Here is a 23,167-nt window from a genome sequence, read left to right as displayed (position 1 = left end):
GAAGCCACAACTGCAACATGGCTAATGCACGAATTAATTAGTCTACCTTTCCCGTTTTTTCAGTCTTTAAATTCTATAAATTTCTTCACATAAATAGATACCAGCGGCTCAGTACCTCCTACAGTCATAAAACTAAGTTGCTCCTTTTCACTTACAAATGCCTTTGAGATGGCAAAAAAATGTCGGGCAGATTTACAATCCCCTTACGCCACTTTAACATCACTTTTAACATGTGACAAGTGAAGCAAAACTGCCGCACGGAGCATGTTAATCTGCCCCTAAATCTTTATAGAAATGACTGTAGTCAAACATGTAATTAGTCGTTCACATGCAGGCACTTTCAATCACATGACTTATTTAACTAGAAGCGCTGTAATGTTGCATGTCTTTTCAAAGATACACCAGTGCCTGCTATAATGCCGACTTTTTCTTTATTCTTCAACAGTGGTTATTTTTTTCTTTCATGTAATGAAAATTACTATGACTTTTTAAACGGCAAAGCTTACGCTGTAATAATCACTCTGTATATGCTTCCCTGTAAGAATCTAGTTTATCTACCCCCGCATGGGAACCTTGATGTTTCCATCTGGCCGCGAATTCCGGCCTTGAATCACAAGACATGAACAACAGCCTTATTGTCACAAAAACAAGTTACCCTACCATCTATTCGCAAACATATCTTTCACTTAGCTAATATTCACAGAGAAGTGCATTCCTTATAAAATAGTGACCTTCCTTTACAATTTGCTGAGGTGACTCCCTTAATTTTTAACGCATCCTCCACTTCAAGACAGCCCTATTTTTTTTATAACTACTAAGCAATGGTTTAGTGACTTGTCTGCCAGAAATTATTTGAAGTCATTCTGCTACTCTTCACTCCATAGTCGGCGACCTATTTTTCAGGACTTCCTGTTCTACTACCAGTGACTGCGACTTTTGTGTTCCTATTTTGTTTATTACTAAATGGATGTCCCTCCTGTTTTTGCAAACGAGCCGGAGCACTTAGAACTATTTCGCCAGAGGATGCTTGACTACTACGGCATCCTACCACTCTCGACTTTGAGTGCATCATATCGATTATCATTTCGATTTTCCTATTTCACCTGTGTGCAGCCTGTATTTCATTGCCTGAGCTGTGATTTCATGTGGGCCCTGGACTTATGTCTCTGCAACTTGGTATCTCCGGAAGTGAATTACAATCATCTCATGAATCCGTTAATTGATCATGAACAGCTTTGTTCCAACGGAGGGATTATGGTCTTTGCAGCGATACAAGGAGTTCTGGGTCATTGGAATATATTCGCAGCAGCGCAAGATTTCTTGGCACACAGCTACATAGAAAAGACACCGAGTTGCCCTCTGATGGTACTAGAGGCTCCGGTAATTAAATACCATGTATGTTCTTTTCCTCTTTTCAATTGGATGGCTGACATGTTTTCGGATCATAACAGTGACTTCCTTTTAGAAGCGGTAGCTGCTTATTTCGCCTACACAATTGTAGGATGACTCTTATGCAAGCCATTGACGTCCACATTTTGTTTTGCCTCCCTATCTTTTTCACGTTTTCTTGGATTTTTTTTTTACATCAACAGACCTATTGGCTTTACTAACAGTGGACATTATAATTTCCTGCTGGTCAGATTTTTGTGTTTTATGTGGACTAATTTTTTTTTCCTCAGCTACTCGATTTCAAACTTAACTTTTTATTAAACTCTAATGTCAACAATTCAGTTGCATATCTTATCTTATCTTATTTCAAACGTACTCGGAGCAAAACTGGGTAATATATGCTACATGTGCCCTGATTAATGTGTAAAGATAGCATGAGTTTTTTATAAGTGTAAATGCCATTTCTCCTTTGAACTGCTTATTTCCGCCTCACACACTTCTGCTGCTTTAGTTTTCCATGTACTGAAATATTTTTAATGCATACGAGAAAAATATGTTCTTTCACTAATATTTCCATTACTTTTCGTGCTGTATTTCAGATGGAGTACTGACACCTTCAAAAGATATGTCAATACAGTAGTTCTTCTCAACACTAATTTGCGAACGTTCCAACAGATTACATACATGCACCTCCAGCCAACTTCTCGCTTTTGGCGCCTTTTGTTTTCCTTACACAACAGCATAACACAAACTTGATAGTGCTTCGCATGCAGAGATCTGATTGTTAATGAGCTGATGTCTAACCACTAGCATTTTCATGTATCGTTCCTAAACTGAAAGGCAAGACACCTTCTTAGATTTAATAAAATATAATGTACTTCCTAATAACAGTGTACAATTAATTTTGCTAAACCATATTAATTTTACATCAACTATACCGTTTGTATTCTATGTACTAGTGACTATACCGATTACTTTGTTTCTTACAATGTCTGTACTCGTACTAGATAAGAGACTTGCCTTGAAAACAGTGCATTTCTGAATAAACATTTCAAATATACACGTTCTCTCTTTTAATCCATAATCTCAACTGAAATAATTGTATACTAAAAGAATATTCATGTGTTCCACGTAACCTCAGCTGTACTAACTTCATGTTTTCTTTTGTCGACCTGACTTACTCATACTAGAACCCGCAGGCCTATGACGGCCCGTCAACCCTTTCTTAGTGGGTCACGGACCATGCAAACAGTTGTACTTCTGTAAGAAAATAATTTATTACTGTTACCAAGCACCGCCGCAGTTCCGCTTGACTCAGTGTTAATCACTGCTCCCCCGCTTCTACAGACCAGACGCAATGTCGTATTTCACTACTTATCATGCTTTAATCTCCACAATAACAAACACTTCTCCGCCAGCCACCAGAGAACACAGTGCAGATGCAAAAGCACTAAGAAGTCAAATACGACATACCCTCTGCTCTGTGGAGCCAACCGAGCAGTAATTGTGAAAGTAGACATTCACTAACGCTTCAAAAAAGCATCTCAATTATATAAATAGTTTTTTGAAAACCTGCCTAGTACTTTGATGCGACTATCTGTGTGTGCCTGCACAGCAAACTTCCTCAGCCCGGACTGAAGGCAGACACAGACAGACACACACACAGTAAGATAACACAGGGCAACGGAGACGGAAAGCAGAAGGGAGATTAAGATGGAGTCAAACGGCAGGAGGGAGAGAGATATTTGCATACTTGGTCTGCTACCTCAATGTATGAAGGCATGTACTGCACGAACCTGTGTACAACCTCATGGTCACAACTTTTCATTTTATTTTACTCGACCACCTCCCCCTCTCACCCCACCCCCACCAGTACAGGCCGCGGCCACAAACCACACTGTAATTTTGTCGTCTGACAGAAAGTTTATGAATACCTTAATCATTACCACTTTTTGACGACGGCTTCACATTTGTACTACACGAACCTGTGTACAACCTCATGGTCACAACTTTTCATTTTATTTTACTCGAACACCTCCCCCTCTCACCTCACCCCCACCAGTGCAGGCCGCGGCCACAAACCACACTGTAATTTTGTCGTCTGACAGAAACTTTATGAATACCTTAATCATTACCACTTTTTGACGACGGTTTCACATTTGTACTACACAAACCTGTGTACAACCTCATGGTCACAACTTTTCATTTTATTTTACTCGACCACCTCCCCCTCTCACCCCACCCCCACCAGTGCAGGCCGCGGCCACAAACCATACTGTAATTTTGTCGTCTGACAGAAAGTTTAGGAATACATTAAGCATTAGCACTTTTTGACGACGGTATCACATGTAATGTACCATTTCTCTCTCTATCTGCATTATCTGTGTCTCTGCTAATATTATTTTTTCATTTCAAAATCAACTTCTCTCATTATATGTAAACGCTTCAAAATCACACAAATAATTACTGTCTATATTAAACATATTTTATATTCCATTTTTTATTGTTCACCAAAATTATATACAAAACTATAATTTACATTAGAAAGAATATGAAAAAAAGGCTCGCAACTCCCATTAAATTCACAGGACTTCAGGCCCCCACCCCCCTCCCGTCTGGTGTAGCAGCCTAAGGTAACATATATATTCTAGGTACACACACCGCCGCACCTGAACGTTTCACATCTCTATAAACATCCATTTGAATGTGAAGTAGGCCTTGCAGTTATTTTACCCCTCCTAAAAGCCCCTGCACCTTTACTCTGCCAACGAATTAAACATTCAAGTTAGCCTAACAACATTTTTTTAATTTGCCCCCCCCCAAAATTTCGTTCCAGTTTCGTCTCTGACTCACAGTGAATTTAAATAACTAACAGTAAAAGATTACATAAGAACATGACTGAACACCATTTAGCTTATTGAAATTTATTATGCAAAATGTAAAACTAATAATTGCAAACAAATAATGTCGATAAAGAGTGATGAAACGAAATGGAAAAATAGTTTTAAAAATACAAGACATTATGACAGCCAAAAATTAGGTTACTCAGAGACTGTGAGGAAAATTAACCAATTTTAGTGACTAAACCACATTTTACAGTACATGACAAAGCAAACAGTTACAGACTTACCTTTACCAATGCTTTGTACGATGTAGAACAGTGACAGTCACAAAACAGATATTCGTTTGCGAAACTCTGAATAATGCTTCTATCACTGCAACCAAAATTCAATGGCACAGATATCCTGTCAATACAGACTCATATATGTGTCTTCAACCAATCATATTTCTTCCCGCAAAATTTTGAAATCAAATTAACATTTCAGTTGGTTGTCCCTCACAATATTTTCAATGTCACATAAAAGTCACCCATCACCCACTGCCTTCTCTGGCTGTTTCCATGGTAACACCTCATTCTGCACCTGGCTGAAGGCACAGGTCAAAAGTTCATATCTCAACGTTCTACATCAAACTAAGAAGACTGTTTTCCCTCCAGAAACACCTGCCTATCCACAGCTCTGTTACATGTCATTTTTTTGACACCCAATAGTACTTTTCGTTTTACATAAACATTAACATGCAACGTAGTCTTCAATCTTGAGGTATTACAATCAACCAATCATTTTTATTTTTTCAACCACACCAAGCCTCATCCATTTTTTTATCCTGACTTTCAGCTTCTAACTACCATTCCACTTCCAGAACCCATCGGAGTACAAGTGCATCTACCTTGAAAATGAAGGTTTGGCTTTTAGGACACAGCTATATTCACTGGAGTGGAAAATATGCAGCAAACAGACGAATTTCCAACCTTGATTTACCAAATGTGCAGATAACGTGGATTGGCCAGAGAGGATTGAGATGTCACCAATTGATACCTTTGGTGAAAACTTTTATGCATCTCCCAGAACCAGACCGTATAATTGTGCACTGTGGTGGGAACGATCTAGACACATTGACTGGGTTAGGTCTGGAAATGCATCTAAAAGACTCCTTTCGACAATTGATGACACTTTTTCCTCGAACTGCCTTGGTATATTCCAATATATGCCAAAGACAGAAATGGAATTGGTCCAATCAACATTGTGCACAAATTGAGAAAGCAAGGAAACATGTAAATAAATCTGTTTCTGCTTTCCTCAGAGATTATAGCATGGGTTCTATTTACCACAACAACTTGCGTTACAACATGCAAGGCATCTATAGGAGAGATGGTGTTCATTTCACGGATGAGGGAAACAGAATCTTCCTCTGTAACATGAGACTCTGCATCGGTACTTACTTATAAATGCAGAAAAAACTCAATTAACACAAGGGCTCTTTTCAGAGCCACCTTATATCTAAGCACTCAAACTTCTGATTTATCTCCATTTTCACACTCTTGTAAATAGGTGTGCGCGACCGGGTGCGCGCACCCTGCAACTTTTTTTTAAAAAAATTAAAAATTCTTTTCGCGTTTAAGAGCCTTACTGCACCCCCTGAGAAAACCTACGCGGCCAGACAATCTCTACCGTGTCCCCTTTCCATGTTCCAACGCTTTGAAATGTACAATATATTCACTCGCACTAACAAAATGGGGGTCAACACTTCCTGATTTCCTCCGAATTGAACGTTCACAGACGTCACACAGCAAAAAAAAATCCCGCTCGCGCATAGCCGCACGAGTGCGCACACCCGTGCGCGCTTATAGATATATAATTGACTTCAACTTTAATTTTCTCAGCAACTACTGAATGGATTTACACCATTCAAAAAAAGCGTAATCTGCGAGCCGGACTCTACCGTTTTGCCAAATTTCTTATAAATCCATTCACCCGTTCGAGCTGTAGCCGTGTCTAAACGTCCTATGGAAAATAACATGGAGAAAACACGTTTTGGGACCCCCCTTTTATCTCAGCCCCCACTTGACGAATCCCCCCCAAACTTTCAGGGAAGGACCGCAGCGGACCAAGCCATCTTCTTTGAGAAATTCGCGAAGATTCATCCACCGGGGCCAAAGTGAATCCAAATAGAATGTTGAGGATTTCCTATGGAAACTAGGTCCTAACTATAACTACCTACTGGCGACCGCCAGTAGGTAATATATATATATATATATATATATATATATATATATATATATATATATATATATATATATTTCTCCACTGCGACAGCAGGGAGAGCCTGAAGGACCCTACCGGCACCCCGCCACCTTTTTTTTCAATTTTGCCGCAGATCCACCTGCAATTTTGCTGCAAAACTGAGTTAGAAAATGCTTGTAACCCTTAGCAGGGTCTCTGTGGGAACTCAGTGACAGTTTTAGGAGGTCAGGGTAGTCCTACCCTGCCCGTCTTTCTTTACTTTTTAAATTTTTTGTGGGACTCCGTTCAAGCCGAGTTCCAAGATGGCTGCCAACACTACCTGGTTGAAGTGTTGGAAGCCAATCAGATTACACCACGGGGGACTGTTGTATCGGCGGGAAATCCACGTCCCTAGATATACAAGTTTGTTTTCCAGTTAATATCACCCAAATTACTGAACACTAAATCAGAAAAAGCACAATCTGCGTACCAACATCTAGCTTCCTTCCAAAATTGGTGTAATTCCGTCCAGTGGTTCGGGATGTAGGCTTGTTCAAAAGTCCTATGGGAATTAACAATGGGAAAACTAATTTTGGACCCCCTTTTTTTGGCTCCTGCTTGACGAACCACCCCAAAACTTTCCAGACACTGTTTGAAGTACCAGGCACATTTTTGGGGAAACTTTCATGGAGATTAATCAACGGGCACCGATGATATAGGCCTCTGAAAATGACCTCTTTGATAGAAACTCCATCCTAATTATAACTACCTACTGCTAGGTATTATATATAGGTGTGCGACTGGCTCTATGGGGAAGTGAGTGGATGTGTGACTGCTGTCATGGGTCTGTGAATGGGTATGTTAATGGTTGTGTGAGTTTGTTAGTGGGCGTACAAGAGGTTGTATGGGGTCTCAGTAGGTGTGTTAGTAGTTCTTTGGATGATGTCATCAGTGATGTCATTTGAGATGTCATCAGTGATGTCACTGACCATGTCATGAGTGATGTAATATGTGAGGTCATAAGCAGTGCATTGCGGGGGCATAAGTTATAGTTAGCTGAGATAACTATAACTGCTGAATTTCTATGATTTTGTACGAGTGAAATCTAAGCCTAACTATAACGTCCCTTCAACATTTGGTCTTTTCAGTGACTATAAATACAACTATCTAGGTAGGGTATAAGCTTGTCTTATACCTTGCCTGAGAGATAGCCCCTGTTTTTAACCCCCCTGTTTCTAACACATGGCAGTTTATTTGAAAATACACCCAAGGCTTTAACGGTGCAAACAGGGGTGGCTCCTCCACTAGACCGGAGGTGCTTCGCCCCACTGCTTTCTCGCAGTGCGTGAACGCCAGAACATAAAATGGTAATAACTAAAAGTTATTATAGTTTTCTGTTTGCTTGGCGCATTGCTGGCATGTGGGTAGGCGGGGCTGCTCTGCTCTTTAAGCAGGGTAGGGGAGGAGTGGTTTGTCCACTCTTGAGTGCACAAAGGCCGTTTGGTCGGCCCTCTCAGGCCGCCCAAACCAGTCATGGGCACTCTGCCCTCGTGGAGAACATGGCCACCCCAGTAGCCCTGACCCCACCAATCACAACGCTGCTTGTTGTGAATGGCTTAGGAGAGGGCGCCTGGCTGCCTGTTTCCTGTTCCTGTCGGAGGCAGGAGAGCAGGAGCCGAGAAGATGCAGGTCCTGGCAGAAAGGTAAGTGTAATTTTCTTTTAGTTTCTCTGCGATCCCCCCCCTGCGACTCCACCGTGAATCCCCCTCACACCTGCCCCCTCCCCACCATTGAGCAATGCTGGCCGCTACTGGGAGCACATGATAAAACAGTAATAAATATGTCCTCTCCAAAATGGCCATGGGAGCACCAAGGGGAAGCAGATCACGTGTGGCCAGAAGTAGAGTATGGGTAAATAGAAGAAAGCCATGGCTGCCCAGGTAGTGAAACTCACAAAGTGGTGGACACCCCTGACAACCTCCTCCAAACCAACTGGGTCTGGTTGTCTGCTTGCGTAAATGACTGTTTCTAAGCAATTCAGGACAAGTAATGCTAGCCCGAACATGCAGGAGATATAAATCTGTTATTGGAATGTGAGGGGTCTATCGGAGCAAGAAGACATACTACAGGAGCTAGGAACTCACTAAGTACGACATAACCTGCCTGCAGGACACCTGGAGCTGGAGCTGGAGCTGGAGCTGGAGCTGGAGCTGTTCCTGGAGTATGGAAACTTTGCATCAACCACCCTATACTCCCAATGTGGTGGTTGCCCTAGGGGAGGGGTCTCAATTGAAATAAAGAATATTCGGCAGTAAACTCCACTGTAATCTGGGCATGAAAAGGCAAAACCCTCGTAGTAAAAATCAACCAATTAAAAAGCAAAAGTCTCCACATGAATCCTCTTCTAATTATTGGAAATATGGACAAATCAATGCTTGTTTGGAAAAACAAGACTGAAATCACTTCTGGGCCACCTAGATAATCTGCAAGTTGAATATCCCACAACCCGGCTACTGATTGAAGGGGATTTTAACTCAAACTTACAAACAACAACTGTGAGGAATGGAAAGAATGGAAGGACTAATACTGGGTTATCCCACACGCTTCTGCTCAGGATTAGAGGCAGGATACATTTGGTGCCAATCTGGTGAATGCCCTAGAGGCCCTAGGAATGTACTGTATCAATGGCAGAGTAACATTCAATCACCCGGCAGCTTATGCTCATTTCTCCACACTGAGATCTGCAACCCTGGACTATGTCTGATCCTCAATAGAACACTTTCATGATATTGATGGATTTCAGATCACTCTGAGAATAACAAGCGACCATGCAGTAATCACATATAAATTAAATATAAAGGTAGGAATCCACCAGGCAACAAGACACTGGGCCACCTAGAAGAATCTGTCCCAATAGAAAAAAATAAAGTGGCAAATGGAAAACCTTCAAATAGATAAACAAAGTGCAGGTTTAATAGAAAGGCTTCACAAAGACAAGAGAGAAGAGGAACTAATAACAGGTTGGCCCACACAGATCACATCGCTCCAAGACAACCTAGCAGAAGGTCCTATAAGAACACCCAAACAGAAGGCAGGGGGTCATGCTGACAGCCAGAAAATAGGATGCCTTACAAAGCAGTTAAATAAAGCACTCCGTGACCTAAGGTACAGAAATCTATCAGTAAAGGGAACACAAGAGAAAATAAGAACTTTAAGGCAAGTATATAGAAAGCAGCTATTGTTGAACAACCAGAAAAATAATGATCTGACATGGGCCAAACTATACGCTGCAATCAAGGTAAAAGACTACAAAATTCTGGGGGCTAGTGAACAAGCTTACCGAACACCCATTGCCACAAAGTCTGCAATATCTCAGCGAAAAAATAAGCTGATCTCATAAAGCAGCCCTATTGCTCCAAAAGTACTTGCTCAAACGCTGAACCCACCTGCTGGTATAACAAACACCTGCCATTGCTCAGAGAAGATAACAGTCCATCCAGCCTATCCTGTGAGATCCCCATAAGGCACCAAATTAAGCTCAACAAGCACAATACTTGGTCCTTCGGAGGGCCCTTTTGGGAAAGGCCCATCACAAAAACACTGCCCAGCATCAACTTATGGCCGCCCATAAGAAAGGCTGAAATAACCTTAAAGAATATGAGATCCGCTGGGGCACCAGCATCCAACAACCTCCCTGCAGTCCTATTAACCCGTTAAGCGCGCCGCAAATTCCGCCCCAGTGCGGACGTTCCATTGCGCGGGCGGAATCGGAACGTTCAGCGGACGTGCGCAGCACTAGCGAGGTAGTGCACGCGACGTCCGCCGAACGTTCGCAGCACTTAACGGGTTAAAAGCTGACCTGAGCCTCTGGATGCCCATCTTAACCCAGCTTTTTTCAGAACGTCATCTCAGACCAACCGTTCCGGAAAGCTGGAGGGACTCAACCCTAGTACCCTTATACAAAAAGGGAATTAGAGCCTCACCTACAAATTATTGAATGATAGCACTATTGGATGTTGAAGGGAAGTGTTACACTAAATTACTGTAGGAAGAGCTTGAAATATGGGCCAAAGAGACAAAATTGATTCAATGGTTCCAAAAACATAGGCATATAGAGGATAATCTCCTGACATCAACCTGCCTGATGGACGAAGCAATAAGCCCTATGACCTGCCCGTTAAATGCAGCATTTATCGATTTCACCAACGCTTTCGATAATATCCCCAGAGGCAGACTATGGGAAAAGCTAATGAAGTGGCAGATACCTTCACAGCTCTTAATGACAATAGAATCACTATAGAGTATTGCATGGGTAGGAGTCAAACTAACAGCAAATTGGGTGACGTCAGAGAAAAGTTCTACTAATAAAGGGCTGAAACAGGGCTGTATGCTAGCCCTCTGCTTTTCAAACTGTATATGACAGATTTAGAAAGCTATCTGGTTGTTTCAAGGATCTGCCCTCCCCTCCCCCGGCAAAGCAGAAAATGCAAATTCTGCAATATGCAAATGACATGGTGGTACTTGACAACACCCAAATTGGCCTTCAGAGATCTTTGGATGCCCTTGAACAATATTGTTTATTGAATGAAATTACCACCAGTCTGAAAAAGACTAAAACAATGGTCTTTGGCAGACACTTGATAAACAAGCATTGGTAATGCATCGGTTTTGCCACTGTGATGAACAAAGTACTATTTTTATCAATTATTGTCAGGAAGAAGGAAACAGCACTCTAAAGAATAACATGGGAGTGGAGAGGATATGGCGCAGCGGCCAGTGCTGCTGACTGGAAAGCTGGGGATCGCAATTCGAGTCTTGGCTGCGCAACATCGTGTGATTCTATGCAAATCACTTTGGGCCAGCTGTAGGTAGCCCAATACCGGTCGGTAACGGACGAAATTACTGAATTTCGGCCGTTACCGACCGGTATTGGGCATTTGAGATGTAGGGGCCAAATTTAAGAATTCGGTAAATTACCGATTCCTTAAAATACTGATTCGGTAAATTACTGATTCCTTAAAATACTGATTCGATAAATTACTGAATCCTTAATGTAGGGAGCACTCAAGTGAGTGCATTTCTGAGTTAAGGATTCGATATTTACCACCAACTAAAAGTTGGTGCTAAATATCGAAAACCTTTGAAAAAGCAAATTTGTACTTTTCCAAAAGTGCCATGTGGCAGGCATACATGCCCTTAGGGCATGTATGCTTGCCATATGTGCACCCATGCACTATTCAGGGGTGCAACAGGGTGTCAATGTGACACCCTGCCACCCTTGTAAGTCTTCCCCCTATTGCCAAATACAGCATCGGTATTTAGCGAATTTTACAGATTCGGTAAAATTTGCCGAATCAATACCTACATAACATTTACCGAATCTGAAATACAGAATCGGTAAAATTCGATATTTTAGAATCTGTAAATTTGGAATACCTACATATGGCCCTTAATCTCCCCAGGTGATAAATTGCTATATAAATACGCTGCAAGAGTAAAAAGCAAAAAGAGGCTAAACTTTAGGAAAAATAGTTCTACCAAAGTGGATGTTAACAGTATTTAGGTGACTGGAAACTGATAAGAGAAGTGAACAAGGAACAGGCATTGGTAAATTCAGGAAAATATGCTACATCTAGTATAAATAGAGGAAAAGTAAGTAGCACACACAGGAACCAATGAGAAGCCAAGAAAGAGAGGAGGCAGGTTGGAAGTCCCTTTTAAGTTTATATTAAAAATAATACATATCTTAAGCACCGCATAAGTGCTGTGTAGGCAAAACCTAAAAAGGGCGCCTGGTCCATCGGAGGGTCAAGACTTGAAAGAACAACAAGCTTCAAGTACCTCGGGTCACATTGGATGAAAGTGGGGGTATGAAAGCCCAGCTGAGCTTCCTTAAAAAATGCGGCAAAACATCTGATATGCAAGATTGGCCAACTTAAAATAAGCATTGCATGGCAAAACTCTATTGGTGGTGGTAGCAAAGGTGATGCCCGCTTTAACATAAGGCACAATGGTGTTTAACGAAAACCTCTATGAGTGGTTAGACAAACAGCAATGTACCCTATGGGTGCATCTTTGCCCTTCCAGATTGCACTAGCCAGTCACACATAAGACTAGAATTCAAACTGCTGAAGCAGGATCTGACCCTAAAGGCCAAATTCGTAACTTATTGCGGAACATTGCAAGTGTCCCCAACTGACAGAATGAAACATCTGCTCTGGGAAAAATTCCAATACCCCGGCTCATCATGGGGTTTGTTCCTGCCAATTTTAATCAAGGCTTTAAGTGCAGAAGATATACTAAAAAGCAGCTTAGCGCCAAGAATCGCAACAAAAGTGATAAAAAACAAGCAAAGTTAATCTCATGGGAGCAGGACCTAAGGGATCTAAAATCCAAACATCATGGCAGCTGGACTGCAAACCTCTTCTCTCCTCGCTCCCTACCTGATTAACTGAGTTCGCCTCTCCCATATCACTCAAAGAATGCCTCATGAGAATGTGTTTTGGCCTAATCGTCCTAAGAGGTTATTGGTACGGTCATAGGGAGGAGATGTTGACACACAATGCCAAACCCAATCATAGGTTCAGTGCGCTCAATATAATTTGTTTTATTTTTTTTTGTTATGTACTTAACTCGGTTTGGCCGTATGCCAGAGTTTACTACCCCCAACCCTGCCCCTCCCCCACCGCCCCGCAGCACTCCCGCAAGGAGCCGCCACTGATGTAAACATTAGGAAGTCTTAGAGAATCTGGATCCTAGTTGTAGATCTTTGATATATTTGGGGGTTTCTTGACACAACGAGGCAGCGTGAAATTATTCAAGAAGGTTCCTTTGTGCAATAGTGATCAGGATTAATTTAACTGAGCATTGTCTGGTCATCTGTAAGAAAGTCGTTTTTCAAAGATTTTAAGTGGATTTGTGCTGACCAGTAGTAGCATGAAATCTGATCCCCAATCAACACCAAATATTATAGGCAGAAGAGTCAACGATTGTCAAGTTGCCTTCTAGATAAATTGAATGAAAAGTAAATAATGCTTTTTTTTTCATATGTGCACAGCAGTAGATTGGAATGCCATAAGCTCACTATATTACTGCTTTGGTGCAAACGTATGGTTATAGCGCTTTTTAATTTTCTATCCACCTTCAAGCATTGTGAAAGTCAGAAAAAATCCGCCATTTTGTGGGGCACCATAATTCTTCACATATATGGATGAAGACAATCATTGCCAATAGACACGCGAAAGCCAGTTTCGCTACCAGGGCTACATGCTTTATCATTCAGGTGGTTCTGTGATCTCATGATCAATCCCTTGCCAAAAACGTTATAAGTTCAATCAAGCAAAGAAATGAGCTAATATTTATTCTTGTAGATGTTCAGAATTACTGCAGCGATACAGAACAGTGAAACTAAACCTAACTGCAGGAACTAAATGAATAGCACAGCTAGTGGGGTCGGCCAAAGTTCCACATCAAAGCAGTAACAGTTTGTAGAACCATATCAGGGCAGGGAGCCTGGATATTTTTGGGCTAAGCAAACCAGATTGTACTTCCTCTCATGACATGAAGTGACCTCCATTCGGGTCCCAAGGCCAACAGAAAGGGTTCAATCCAGCATTTTTACTTGCATGGATTTTGGAGGAACTAATGCAACATTTCCTCTCGGTTTGGAGGGGAGGTTTGCTTGCATGTTAAACTGACATGCACCCTTCCCTGCGTGATCTGAATGCACATGCCGCTGATCCTCTGTGGGGCTTATTTACAAGCCCCTTGCACCACTTTTGCGTCATTTTTAACATGGGAAAAGTGACGTACGGGTGGCACAAGGGGCTTGTAAATCTGTCCCTGTGTTTTCTGTCCCCAGCACATTCAAAATATTATGTGCTCCCTGAGACCTAAGCCCAACATTGACCACATGACTTGGGGTCTGGTCAGGGGGGGAGGGGGGGCAAAACAGTACACTCTAGCAGACACAAGACTACCATCTGTATCATTTGGGACACATATTGTCAGTGATTTGGCAGCATACTGCTTTCGAATCCTTAGTACTGAACAGCTCTTATTATCTGTCATACTGAGACTGTGATGCCCATTTACATGACATGCACAGAACATGTGCTGACATCCCTGCGTGCATGTCAAGTACATGTGCATGTGGCATACTCCCATTACAACATGAGCTCTACCACAGGAGTCATTATAATGCATGCGTTAGAACCGTAGTCACTACAACGCAGCTTAGTTTTCTTAAAGTAACATAGTGGGTCACTACAACGTGTGGGACATTGCAATGCAGGTAAGTATAAGTAGTTATATATAAATAAAGGAAATTGGGTTAGAAAAATAATCGAAAAATATAATGATGTATAGGAAGTTAAGTAATAAGAGTTCATAAAATGTAATCAAATATAATTTAATTATTAAAGAGTTAGCATTAAATAAAAGGTATTCAAATAAAAAAGTAACGATAATATAATTAACAATAAACAGGGAAGTATTACATTTAATAAAAACAGAATTACATTTAATTTAGACTAATTTAATTTGAATAGAGTCTACAGATTAAGTAAAAAAATAGAATAAATGTAAAATGAATACGAAATGTGGAAGTAAATAAAGTCATGAAGAAAAACGAAATATATAAATATACATATCTAGCGGTAAATATATGCAAGTATATATATATATATATATATATATATATATATATGCAGCTCAAGGTTTCCACCAGATTTGCCCAAGAAACCACGCACTTCGGGGGTAGTTCTCCGATGTTGTTTATTTCAGAATTCGCAACAGACGCGTTTCGGCGCTCCGCAGGGGACTGAGCGAATATATATATATATATATATATATATATATATATATATATATATATATATATATATATATATATATATATATATATATATATATATATATTACCTGCTGGCGGTCGCCAGTAGGTAGTTATAGTTAGGATTTTTTTCAATGTTAAATCTCAAAATTCTATTTGGAATAACTTTGGCGCTGGTTGACTAATCTGCCTGAAAATTTCCTCAAAATGGCCTCGTTGAGCTCCGGTCCTTCCCTGAAAGTTTGGGGGGGATGCGCCAAGCGGGGGCCGAGATAAAAGGGGGGTCCCAAAACACGTTTTCCCCATGTTAATGTCCATAGGGCGGTCAACCTCACTTTTAGCCCGAACGGCTGAATGGATTTCCACCAAATTTGGCAAAATTGTAGGGACTGGTAGCCCGATGTGCTTTTGCTATGTCTCAAGATATGTGCTCCAGTGGATTTTGAGTAATTTAGGTTCAAAAAAATATATATATCTATAGGCACGCTTCGGTGCGCGCACCGGGGGGCGCACCGGGCGCGACACGCGACTTGCGCGCGGAAAGCTGATTGGCTCACGGGTGTCTGTAAACATTCGAAACAGTCCGCAGCGGCCGCCATCTTGTGTCTTGGTAGGATTGAGACACAAGAGGTGGCAAAAATCAAAGGGGGAAATGAACAAAAGGGGGCAGGGTACACCCCCCCTGACCCCCTAGGTTTGATGTGGGGGCCATAAAAGGGTCCCGTAGGACAAATAAAAATTTTTTTTTTCGATTTTCACGGGGGGAGCGCCCGGTACGCGTACCGGGGAGCGTACCATGGAGAAAAAAGAATGACACTTTTAAAAAAAAAAATAGCATTTTTTTATAAATTGGAGGTAGTTCTGAAAAGAACTTTTTTTTTGTTTTTGTTGTTTTATATTTTTTTTATACTTTTTAAAACGATTTTATATTTTTTTGGGATTTTTTTCAGGGGAAAAACAAAAACAGGGATTCAAAAACTGCTCAACAGGAGCAAAAAATGTGAAAATTTAGGGACTGGGAGAGCAGCGGTGTTCCTGTCTCTTTATAGCAATGAGTTCAACGCTCTGCTCTCCATAACAGAGCAGTTCGCCACAGTCCACGCATAGAAATTTAATGCCTGCAAAGACCGGCTGCACGTTAGGGACCATTCTTCCACGTGTTGTTCCTGAAGGTGTTGCTCCACCAGTGGAGGTGCTGCCGCCATCTCTTGGTAAATTCTGTGCCAGCTCCCTGACACTCTCCCTGGAATAATTTTTTGGGTGTCTTCTTTTGACATGCCTAATTAAATTGGCATTTCCAAAGCTATATTTTTTTTGAGGATTGCCTCTGGATAAAATACTGCCACATATTTTGCAGGTTACTTTACCAGCATTAACTTTTTTTTGTCCTTCAGGGATGTCATAAAATTTCCAGATGAAGTGGTTCTTTTTTTTCTGGAGAGGAGGGTCCTCAGGCAAAAAACCATCTGAATCACTGCTGGATGACTCCCTTGCAGCCATTGCTGTAGATCAGGAAAATTATGAGAAGATAATACACAGAACACCTATTGCTCTCTCCAAGTGCAAATCAATAGTGAGAGAAATGGGTGGGTTTCTCAAAATTTTGAAAAAAAAAAGTTCTGAACCAATGAAAAGTGTTATTTTAAAGTCACATGGCTTGACGCGCTTACGCTACGCGCCCTTGGGCGCATCCCGGGTCGCGTAGCGTAAGCGCGTCGGGGCGCTTATGTTGCACGATCGTATACGCTCGGGCGCTTACGCGGTGCGTCATAAGACGCATCTCGCGGCTACGCGATACGTGTCTTATGACGCAAGGCGTGGCGTGGCGGCTACGCGATACGTCACAATGTGGTTTTCGTTCGCGGCAATAGCGCTATCGGGACGCTCACCGGTACGCGCCCCGGGGCACGCCGTAACATTGCGCTTACCGGTGCGTTCACCGGTACGCGCCCCGGGAGCGCCTCGGGGTCAAAAATTAAAATAAATAAATAAATAAATTAACATATTTATACAATATAAAATTCGTTTTAAAATTTTACACTTTTTATACCTATAAATATTTGCTATTAAAAAACATTGAAATTCACTGAAAAAACCATAGGTTTCACACCAGTTATAGTTAGGAATTAGCATTAAAAAAACCTATTAAATACACTGAAAAAACCATAGGTTTCACATCAGTTATAGTTAGCTGGAAATTTTACTCGCATAAAACCATTGAAATTCCCATGTTATAGTTAGTTGGACTCACTATAACTTGCGCGTGCAATGCACTGCTGATGACGTCACATATTACATCACTCATGACATGGTCAGTGACATCACTCATGATGTATGTATGCAAAAGGGACGTATTGACGCAAAAAAAGGGTCGTAGAGGTGACACAGTGAAATCTATGAGATATCACTGCATCACTCTTGCGTCCAAATCTTGCGCCTGTATCACAGCAGGCGTAAGACTGATCCAGGCCCTTTCACATGGTACTTGTGACATAATACGTCATATATTTAATATGACGCATGACTAGAAGACTGAAGGCCTCATTTATGAGTCTTCAAAGAAGAGAGTTTCCCAGATAAACCAGAAAGGACTGGGTATCAAAGTAATAACAAAGACAAGATTCCTTTCTGTGTCGTACTGCAGCTTAGTGACCAACTGGTCTACTAATAATGTATTATAAAACTGGCTGAGCTGACAGGTTATATAGGCACTAATTTTTACTCCACACTAAGATAGTTTTCTTTCTCTCAATATTTTATTTTATGGTAAAAAACATTCAAGTAAAATTCACAACAAATTGTATCATATCATGTATAAAAACATTTTTTTTTAGCGTTCCCTAGTCTAATACAACATGGATCCTATTCTCGTTATCGCTCAAAAACATAAATGAAAATTCAGTAATTAAAAAAACTAACTTTACGCATATATTCAGTAAAAATTCATGCACTGTGTATTGAGTTAAGCAGTCCTTTTGTCGACGCGTTTCGGTGTGTGGGAGTCTTTAATGGCACCTTCTTCAGGACAGACTTTTGGATACAAAAGTATTGTGCTTCTTTCTAAAAAATTTAAATAAAACAATTAATATCTAATTTGACGCTGAGGATTTCTCTCTAAAACTATCTCTTAAGTGTTCTTTGTGCCTTATATTTCACTGTCAAATTTTAATGACCATCTTACTTTAAAAGCCAGTGTATTGCTGGACAATCCAACTTCTTATCTTTAAGGATTGGTCCTCAACTACGGTTAGGTTAGTCTCTGTAACATAGGGAAAAAACTGTATTGTATCATCTTTACACCATTACCCTTTCTTCCATTAAACAGCTGGATGAATTTCTTATGTCACTTACTTAAAAACAGGAGAATCGCTGTTTTACGTGTCTTTTCTATTAAATGCGTCTTTGGAATTTGCGCTTCAGCTTGTAGTGGAACGTTGCTATCAATCGTCCTTCTGCCAAAAAGGATGGTATGAGGGTTTCAATGTAGTTATCCTTACTTGGAGGTGTTATTTTAGGGTAGGTAGTTCTTAATTCTATTGCATTACATACCTGGTCCATAGGGTCCTTATGTCCCTGTGCGTGTTATGTTAGCGGATCTTCACCTTCTCGCTATGTTAGTTAACTGGGCCACCTCTGCATCAGGCTTTTCTTTAAGTCCCAGATACCTGGTGGGGAAACGTATTTACATCTGTTTTATCTATTCCAATATGAGTATATTTATTCCATTTTTTTTATAATGGATGGGGGGCTGTGGTGTTCTTTAGGATCATACTTTATCCATTTACCACTTCTTAGTGTACTACCATAACTTAGGTTTTGTAGGGCTAAATGTTAGAACACTCTGCGTTTTGGTTTATGTGTTCAGACTCATGATTGTATTCGTTTGGGAGTATTACCACCCCTTACAACTACAGTGTTTTAAATTAAACTAAGTTAAACAGTTGCTAGTGGACCGACCTGACTAGTAACAGGGGTTCTCTTCAGCTAAGATAGATAGATAGATCTAAAACCCCTAGCACTGCTGTTTAAGCCGGTCACGAATGACTGCTTACCTTAATAGTACCGCTCGCGATCCTTAGACACATCCTCTCTCCCAACGGATGATGTTTGAGAGGAGTGTCGGGAGGGCGGTTTATATAGCGGTCACAATTAGTAATTGTTTTCAGCTGTCCACCAGGAGTCAACAAGAAGTGGACTTTTTAGATATCAAAATCAAAGAACAAGAGGGACTTATAAGAGTGGAACTTTATGTAAAACCAACAGACAGGAACACCCTGCTCCACCATACCAGCTATCATCCAAACTGCCAGAAAGATGGTATCCCGTTCAGCCAGTTTTTACGCATTAGGCGAAATTGTAGTGATAAAGACTCATTTGAGAAACATGCAGGCATTTTACAAGAAAAATTAACACAAAGAGGATACCCCAAACGTTTAATCAGAGAAGCATACAAACGGGCTAAATATTACAATCGTGAGAGTCTATTTGAACCAAAAAACAAACAGAATGAGAACAAAAATGGAATAGTAATGGTATCTGATTACAATGGTTACAGCAACAAGGTCAAAAATTTGATAAACAAAACTTGGGCCTTACTGAATAAACAGGACTCTATACCTTTAGCAAGACCAATCTATGCTTTTAGAAGAAACCGGACAATACGTAATCAGTTAGTGCAGACTTTCCGTGAACCCAAATCCTCAGGTTTACGAAACATCATAGATAACACCCCGATAAGGGGCAACTTGCCCTGTGGAACGTGTTCGCACTGCAAAACATTATAAAATCAGACAAGGTGGAGGTGAATGGAACTGTGCATTGGATGAATGATCATGTTAACTGTCGGACATCCAATATAGTCTATCTACTCATATGCCCATGCAACAAATGTTATGTTGGAGAAACAGGGAGAGAAATGCGACAAAGATTGACAGAACATAGATCTGCAATCAAAAATCTCAAAAAGGGTGCACCTTTAGTGGACCACTGGATATCGGCACTACATGGAGCCGAAGAACCCAAGTGGTTCATTCTTGAGAAAATAAGAATATCAGCAAGAGGCGGAGATTTACAAAAGAAACGTAAAATCAGGGAACAATTTTATATGTCAAAATTTAAATCCCACCACTCAGGCTTAAACTGTCGAGAAGAATGGGAAAGACTCATAAAATAGAATAATCTGAGCTGAGGACATGGAAAAAATGCTGTCATAAGAATGAAATAAAAAATGTACACTGAGAATAAAGTCCGGGAGGCTGAGTACAAACCATAGAGATAAGGAATAATGAGTAGTTCAAGTAAGATAGAAAAGCTACATAGTCAATATCATCATTCGATATAATCCTAATTAGACTTGTTATGTATATGTATGGGTATACGCATTGACTCCCGGAAATAATGAACAGTAAACTCATAAAGGACATAACATCTAACTGTGTAGACCAAAGACAACAGGAATAACGTTAATACTGAATTTTTATGCTTCTTTGACTGACGCGGATAATTCTAAATGAATTGCTACATTAGATAATATAGATGAAAAACTATACCCTACATATATTCCTGTACTAGGTACGTAGATAAAACATATAACTATGAGGAATGTATGATGTATAAATATGGCAAAGAAATGGTAGAAATGCTAGTAAAGCTATATGTTTTATGATTGATGGTTATAATGATAAACTAAGGCTGACCCAAGCATATTTTTGTTTTATGTGCACTGAACATTTGATGTATGAACATAGCAAAGATACAGTAGCAGGATTGAAATGTCTAATGTTTTACAATGTGCTTGATTAATTGATTGTCATATAAAACTAATGGGTTGAAGTGATTGATCATAGCGGCAAAGGAGAACACAAACCATGAACTTGTGATTTGTACTACTTTAGAAATAGAACACAAACCGTGAACTTGTGATTTGCATTGTTTTAGGAAAATGAATTAGACAAGTACTCGATATTTTCCACTGTCCGTTTTAATTTAAACTTAAATCCAGCCTCAAATGCGGAGATGCTAGTAGGAAAACAGGACACAGTAATACTAGTGTACTTCAAAAAATTACCGGGTAGGGAGACGAGGGAACGAAAAAGCAACCAGCGTCCCGATCTGTAGTTTAACCAATATAAACAAACTACAAATATGGCGTCACAACTATTCGCCAACCTCAAATGATAAAAAACTACCAAAATGGAGTAGCGCGGAACAGCGACTACAAACACAGAAACTAAAATAATTAAAACTAGAGGCACTCTACGATATTATAATAAACATGAACATCAAAGAGACGACACCACACACGCAACAAAGGGTTTTGTTGGTGACTTCGCGTAAAACATGCGAACGCACGAAGCGGAAAGCAGCACAGCTGAAAACAATTACTAATTGTGACCGCTATATAAACCGCCCTCCCGACACTCCTCTCAAACATCATCCGTTGGGAGAGAGGACGTGTCTAAGGATCGCGAGCGGTACTATTAAGGTAAGCAGTCATTCGTGACCGGCTTAAACAGCAGTGCTAGGGGTTTTAGATCTATCTATCTTAGCTAAAGAGAACCCCTGTTACTAGTCAGGTCGGTCCACTAGCAACTGTTTAACTTAGTTTAATTTAAAACACTGTAGTTGTAAGGGGTGGTAATACTCCCAAACGAATACAATCATGAGTCTGAACACATAAACCAAAACGCAGAGTGTTCTAACATTTAGCCCTACAAGTCCTAAGTTATGGTAGTACACTAAGAAGTGGTAAATGGATAAAGTATGATCCTAAAGAACACCACAGCCCCCCATCCATTATAAAAAAATGGAATAAATATACTCATATTGGAATAGATAAAACAGATGTAAATACGTTTCCCCACCAGGTATCTGGGACTTAAAGAAAAGCCTGATGCAGAGGTGGCCCAGTTAACTAACATAGCGAGAAGGTGAAGATCCGCTAACATAACACGCACAGGGACATAAGGACCCTATGGACCAGGTATGTAATGCAATGGAATTAAGAACTACCTACCCTAAAATAACACCTCCAAGTAAGGATAACTACATTGAAACCCTCATACCATCCTTTTTGGCAGAAGGACAATTGATAGCAACGTTCCACTACAAGCTGAAGCGCAAATTCCAAAGGCGCATTTAATAGAAAAGACACGTAAAACAGCGATTCTCCTGTTTTTAAGTAAGTGACATGAGAAATTCATCCAGCTGTTGAATGGAAGAAAGGGTAATGGTGTAAAGATGATACAATACAGTTTTTTCCCTATGTTACAGAGACTAACCTAACCGTAACGTAGTTGAGGACCAATCCTTAAAGATAAGAAGTTGGATTGTCCAGCAATACACTGGCTTTTAAAGTAAGATGGTCATTAAAATTTGACAGTGAAATATAAGGCACGAAGAACACTTAAGAGATAGTTTTAGAGAGAAATCCTCAGCGTCAAATTAGATATTAATTGTTTTATTTAAATTTTTTAGAAAGAAGCACAATACTTTTGTATCCAAAAGTCTGTCCTGAAGAAGGTGCCATTAAAGACTCCCACCCACCGAAACGCGTCGACAAAAGGACTGCTTAACTCAATACACAGTGCATGAATTTTTACTGAATATATGCGTAAAGTTTGTTTTTTTAATTACTGAATTTTCATTTATGTTTTTGAGCGATAACAAGAATAGGATCCATGTTGTATTAGACTAGGGAACGCTCAAAAAAAATGTTTTTATACATGATATGATACAATTTGTTGTGAATTTTACTTGAATGTTTTTTACCATAAAATAAAATATTGAGAGAAAGAAAACTATCTTAGTGTGGAGTAAAAATTAGTGCCTATATAACCTGTCAGCTCAGCCAGTTTTATAATACATTATTAGTAGACCAGTT

Source organism: Lissotriton vulgaris, chromosome 6 (genome assembly GCF_964263255.1).
Source record: "Lissotriton vulgaris chromosome 6, aLisVul1.2, whole genome shotgun sequence".
In the NCBI taxonomy this organism is placed as follows: Eukaryota; Metazoa; Chordata; class Amphibia; order Caudata; family Salamandridae; genus Lissotriton; species Lissotriton vulgaris.
This window is presented reverse-complemented; position numbering follows the sequence as displayed.